Consider the following 6000-nt stretch of genomic DNA (forward strand, 5'->3'; position numbering starts at 1 on the left):
TTTTACTTTTTTTATTTTTCACGCGTCACCAATAAATATCAAGAGATCAGATGAAAAACCAGTCTTTAGCAAAGAAAGTAAAGCTGCAATGTAGTAGTAATATATAGATGGTCTATACAAGGCTCCGAGAGCACGACATTCATTCAAAACTAGTCTTTGGAGAGCCAGCGATGACAAAACTCTACAATCTGCTGTGCAAGATGTATGACAGAGGCGAAATACCCTTTCACTTCAATAAGAATGTAATAATTAAAATTCGAAAGAAAGCAGTTGCTGACAGGTGTTAAAATTACCGAACTATCAGCTTAATACGTCGTGGTTGCAAAATACTAACACGAATTTTTTACAGTAGAATGGAAAAAAAACTTGTAGAAGGCGTCCTCGGAGAAGATCAGTATGGATTCTGGAAAAATGTAGGAACACGGGAGGCAATACTGACCCTACGACCTATCTTAGAAGGTAGGTTAAGGCAAACCTACGTTAACAGCATTTGTAGACTTACAGAAAGCTTTTGACAATGTTGACCGTAATACTCTCTTCGAAATTCTGAAAGCAGCAGGGATAAAATACAGGGAGCGAAAGGCTATTTACAACTTGTACAGAAACCAGACGGGAGCTATATGGGTCGACGGGTATGAAAGGGGAATAGTGGTTGAGAAGGGAGTGAAACAGGGCTGTAACCGATCGTCGATGTCATTCAATCTGTATACTGAGCAAGCAGTAAAGGTAACAAAAGAAGAACTAGGGGTAGGAATTGAAGTTCAGGGAAAAGAAATAAAAATCTTGAGGTTTAACGATGACATTGTAATTCTGTCAGAGACAGCGAAGGACTTGGAAGAGCAGTTGAACGGAATGGACACGATGTTGAAAGAAGGAATAACATGAATATCAACAACAAAAAAGGATAATGGGATGTATTCGAAATATGCCAGGTGATGCTGAGAAGATTACATTAAGACACGAAACACTTAAGGTAGTATATGAGTTTTGTTATTTAGGCAATAAAGTAACGGATGATGGCCAAAGTAGAGAGGATATAAAATGTAGACAGGCAACGACAAGAAAACCTAGTCGGAAGAAGCGAAATTTGTTAACATCGTAAATAGGTTTAAGTGTTAGGAAGTCTGTTCTGAAAGTACGGTAGAACCACGCCAATCCACCCACTATGGGACCGGAAGCATGGTCGGAACACAAAAGGATCGGACTATCAGAGGATCACTTTTAAGGACCCGTAACTGGTAATTCAGTGCAGTACAAATTTAATTTTCAACTGGAAATAACTGTATGAAATGTTGCTCCATGTTAAAACGGTAACAAAACGAAAAGCAAATGTCGACACATTAAAAAATCTTACACGAAATTGTTATGAACAGTAATGCTTGTACCGTATAGTAGTGCCTGTACTGTGAAATACGTTTGTATCATACGGTAAGGTACTGTTTGAACGTGTAACTACTCCACATACCTTATTTCAGTGTTGGACTAACACACAACTGATTTGCACTTAACTGTTATGCTCTTAAGCAGGACGAAAAAAGGTTTGTAATGTTATTTTGCTTAGCAGACGACAACTTCGATTTTGCTGGGATGTTTTGCCATTTCCTAATCTACGAAATGTTTGTTGATGTAAACGTAGAGCATTATTTGATGTACTGAAGGTCTATAACAAACGCACTTCAAGTTTTTAGCACAATGACTAGCGACTCCTGGTATGCATAAAGACACACCGGAATGGGATTGTCGGATTAAGCGGGCAGTCGGACCAGCCGAATTAGCGATGTTCTACTGTATACAAGAAGAGAACAGAAGCTTTTAAAATGTGGTGCTACAGAAGAATCCTGAAGATTAGACGGGTAGATTAAATAACTAACGAGGAGCTACTAAACAGAATTGGGGAAAAAAAGAAATTTGTGGCACAACATGGCTAGAAGAAGGTATCGGTTGATAGCACAGATTCTGAGACATCCTGGGATCACCAGCTTGGTACAGAAGGGAAGTGTGGCAGGTAAAAATTGTACATGAAGACCAAGAGATGAATACAATTAGCAGATTCAGAAGGATGCAGGCTGCACAAGTTATTTGGAGATGATGAGCCTTGCACAGGATAGAGTAGCATAGAGAGCTGCAACCATCCAGCGTTTGGACTGAAGGCAACAACAACAACATCAACAACAACAACAACAACAACAACATGTCAAGGACGACTGTTGGTAAACAGCGAGGCAGGATAATACAGACAAAGGGATCCTGTCTAATTCTGATATAGCCTGGCAAGCACTTCAAAATGAGGATGAACTCATGAAACGTGTCACACTGCTCATGATAAACCGTAATGGGTACAGTACCCCAACATTTAAAACTAATAAATAAAATGTACTATATGAATATATGCATGAAATTAATCAAAACTATATTTATATCTTATTTTTCTGATGTGTAACAACCTACTTGTCGTATGTCACAGTAAAAGCCTTGATGATTACGAGATATCGCTGAATCTTGATTGGGGGTAAAGAATTTGCGTCGAGGTGGTCCCGCAAATACCAAACAATTCACTTCCGATAGAGACATTTGCACTACTAACTTGTTGATCGATTGTCAACATGAAAAATAAATAAATAAATAAATAATAAACGCTTAACGATGGCACTTATTTGCCAAAGCATGTTTGTATGAGAAACAAAGTGGACGTACACTAAAGCTAAACAAAAAACGAAATTGCTTAACATGCAGTACACACAAGAGCTCGTCTCGGGATAAAAAGGCCGAATCGTCTTTTGGATACTGTAGCTTTTCTTTCTGTGCTTGCTAAGAAAAAATGGAGAGGAATTCCGCGTTATACAAAACACCGTCTTAGTTTTGTTGTATCCAAGACATGTTGTAGCACTTTTCTGAAAAATTATTGTTACATGTTAACATCTTGTGCATGTTGCATGAATATTTACATTTGTAAAAGGAAGCGATCATTAGGTGTCACACATTTTACATTAATTTCCACACAGTATACATTTGCGACACACGTCACTGAGTCGAGCCATTGTATGTTGTTCACTTACAATATGTTTCATGGTATCAGCTTTATGGTATAGGAAATTTGGAAATTATACAGATAAATACATACATAACTCACACGACGCCGTTACTTGTGTATGATGGGTACTTTAATTATACCGCATACAATTTGCCTTCTGCAAATAAGTGAAACGTTTTCTATTTTCTGTTTATTGTCCATTCCCGACTGAGAATCGCTATGTATATCGTTTTATTTATCATGCTACTTCCTGTTTTTCGACGTTGCAGTGTTACTTCACTTTACTGTGTAGTGTTAAAGTATCTTTTTTTTTGCTATTGTCATTTCTTGTTGTTACACATGCTTTTTGTACAGTTTGTGAGTCAAGCTCAAAGTATCTGCCACCATTTCACGCGTTGTAGCAATAGGATTTTCGTTTGTTTCGTTACGTGTTTGTTTTCTTAGGGCGTGGCGCGTGATTGAATGATTGAAAGTGTTGTTGAAGTTTGTGTGTGTGTGTGTGTGTGTGTGTGTGTGTGTGTGTGTGTGTGTGTGTGTGTGTGAGAGAGAGAGAGAGAGAGAGAGAGAGAGAGAGAGAGAGAGAGATATGGCGGAGGGGGGGGGGGGGGGGGAGACAACGACAGGTTATCTATACACTTCTCACTTCTGTCATTGTAGCAATGAGTGTTTTATTACACTGTGGCGTGAATTCGTTAGGTACGGGGTGGGCAACATACTAAAATAACAAGAATACACTGTAGCATAGGTCTACTGAACCAGCAACACAATACAGAACAGGGTCGCTATACATACGACCGACACTGATAAATACAGCCATTCTGATATACACCAATTAACCTTCTTCAGTTGCTATCACTCTGTAAATTGTTCGCGCAAACAGAGTTGACACTCGGCGCGGTAGCTGATGGGAGCGACTGTAAATGGGAAATGCCTTTGCGGTCACTCCCATCAGGCACCGCCCGGAGTGTCAACGTTGTTTGCTCCTGTAGTACATGGGCCAAACATGTAGGAATTTTAGAACCAGACATATAGAACATATCAGAGCACTGGAAAATAACAGCACCTAATCAACATTTGCTGGTGATCTAATTCCACGACATCACCACCCCACGAAATTAGAAACTGACTTGAAAATTGTTACAGCCAATATCTGCCCCAAACAGTACGTGGTTACACTCTAAAATCAAAATCTGTACATTTAGTCCAGACCACTCATTCTACATGCCTCTCCATAACTCTTTCGCCCCCCCCCCCCCCTTTCCCGTCTCTCGCCCTCCCTCTCTCCCTCTACCACCCCCTTCCGTTCTCCCTCCCCCCGTGTCTCTCTCTCTCTCTCTCTCTCTCTCTCTCTCTCTCACACACACACACACACACACACACACGCGCGCGCGCGCGCGCGCGCTCGCGAAGCTAAACATCTCAAACGTCAACAACACTTTAAATCACGCGCCAAAACGTAACAAAAACAAAAATTAACAAATCGACACAACATAGCTACAACAACATATGAAACGGCAACAGATATTTTGCGCTTGACTGACAAGTGCATGTGTAACGACGAGAAACTACAACAACAAAATAAACAAGTACAGTCAAGTGAAGTTACACCGCAGCATCAAAGAACCAGTAACACGTTAAATACTGCGATATATATAGCGAGTCTCAGTCGGAAATGAACGACAAACAGTACATAGAAAACGTTTCGCTTGTTTGAAGATGACAGGCTGTAGAAAATGTGGTAGAATTAAAGCAATAGTACTCAAGCAACAACGTCGTTTGAAGTATGTAAACAAATGAGTATCCGCATTATTTTCAAATTTAATGTAAAACTAATACCTTTAAAGACATTAAAAGAACAACATACACTCGTTCAACTCAGTGATATGTGTCTTAACTAATGGAAGACATGTGACGTGTAATGATCACCTTCTTTTGCAAATGTAAAAATTTTTGAGCCAATATTCATATAATTACACAAGAGGTTAACATGTAACAATTTTTCGGAAAGGAAATAAACAAGAGTGTCATTGAAGGTAGCACTTAAAAGGCTGCAGCACGTCTGGGTAAAACAAAACTAGACCCGTGCCTTGCATAACGCGGAATTCCTCTCCAGTTTTCTTATTTAAAGGCCTGCTCGCCGGGCAGCCTTTGTAGTCTGACGTTGTTCCCACAGCACCGGTTACGTCAGGTCACTGAGCACTTCGGCTACACGATAGTGCGTGCTCGTCGCCGAGGCGACATTAGACAGCCGGCGCAAAGGCGGCGGCATTTGCGCGCACGTGCAGTCCACGTGTTACGGTAGCAGAGGAAAGCAAACGCACTCACCTGCTTGAGAAGGCGCGGGCGGCGGCGGCGCTGGCGATACGTCGGCGCGGGACGCTGCGCTGGACTCCGGTGCCTGGAGCGCGGTCAACGCTCCGCGCATGCGCAGTGCCAACCCGGCGGCCGGCTGTGCACGCTGCGAGCGGCAGCGACTCGTCCAAAGGCTTCGGCCACGGCTATGGCTGGGGGCGTTCGAGGCTACTGGGTGGGAAACTCCAAAGGGGGCGAGGGATTACGGCAGCGGTTTCTGTGGCTCGGGGTGGCCGCCTGGGTGGTGGCTACGAGGTACACTTCTGCTGCCGCTCAGACGTTGGCATCCGTGCGAGGCGGCGCCAAAACGAACAAGGGGGCTTCGTGCAGCCGGCTGACCTTGAGGCGGGGACTGCGGCCGGGCAGTCGCTCTCCGGCGGCACTCGCCGGCAGTACCTGTCGTGGCCGCTGCGATTCCCTAATCGCGGGGCGAATCTGACAGACGTAAAAGCAATCTGGGCAGTAACCCAAGGATCTGCTGAAAGATCGTTACTATTTACATTTAGCCAGCCGTGACAAAACTCTTCCATTCTGTGAGCAAGATGTGTATTGTTGTTGTTGTGGTATTCAGTCCTGAGACTGGTTTGATGCAGCTTGTAACGGAACCTGTTGTTGTT

At 42.7% G+C, this 6000-nt stretch overlaps 1 protein-coding gene across 1 annotated transcript in view; it reads right to left on the minus strand.

Moving 5' to 3' along the window:
* The window catches only part of LOC126354787 (uncharacterized), a 117024-nt gene extending 111287 nt beyond the window's left edge, over positions 1-5737 (minus strand). Inside the window, exon 1 of the mRNA XM_050004695.1 lies at positions 5357-5737. The gene's annotated coding sequence lies outside the window, so the exon portion shown is untranslated. The remainder of the gene's footprint in view (positions 1-5356) is intronic.
* Positions 5738-6000: the final 263 nt, after the last annotated feature.

Source organism: Schistocerca gregaria, chromosome 3, assembly GCF_023897955.1.
Source record: "Schistocerca gregaria isolate iqSchGreg1 chromosome 3, iqSchGreg1.2, whole genome shotgun sequence".
NCBI lineage: Eukaryota > Metazoa > Arthropoda > Insecta > Orthoptera > Acrididae > Schistocerca > Schistocerca gregaria.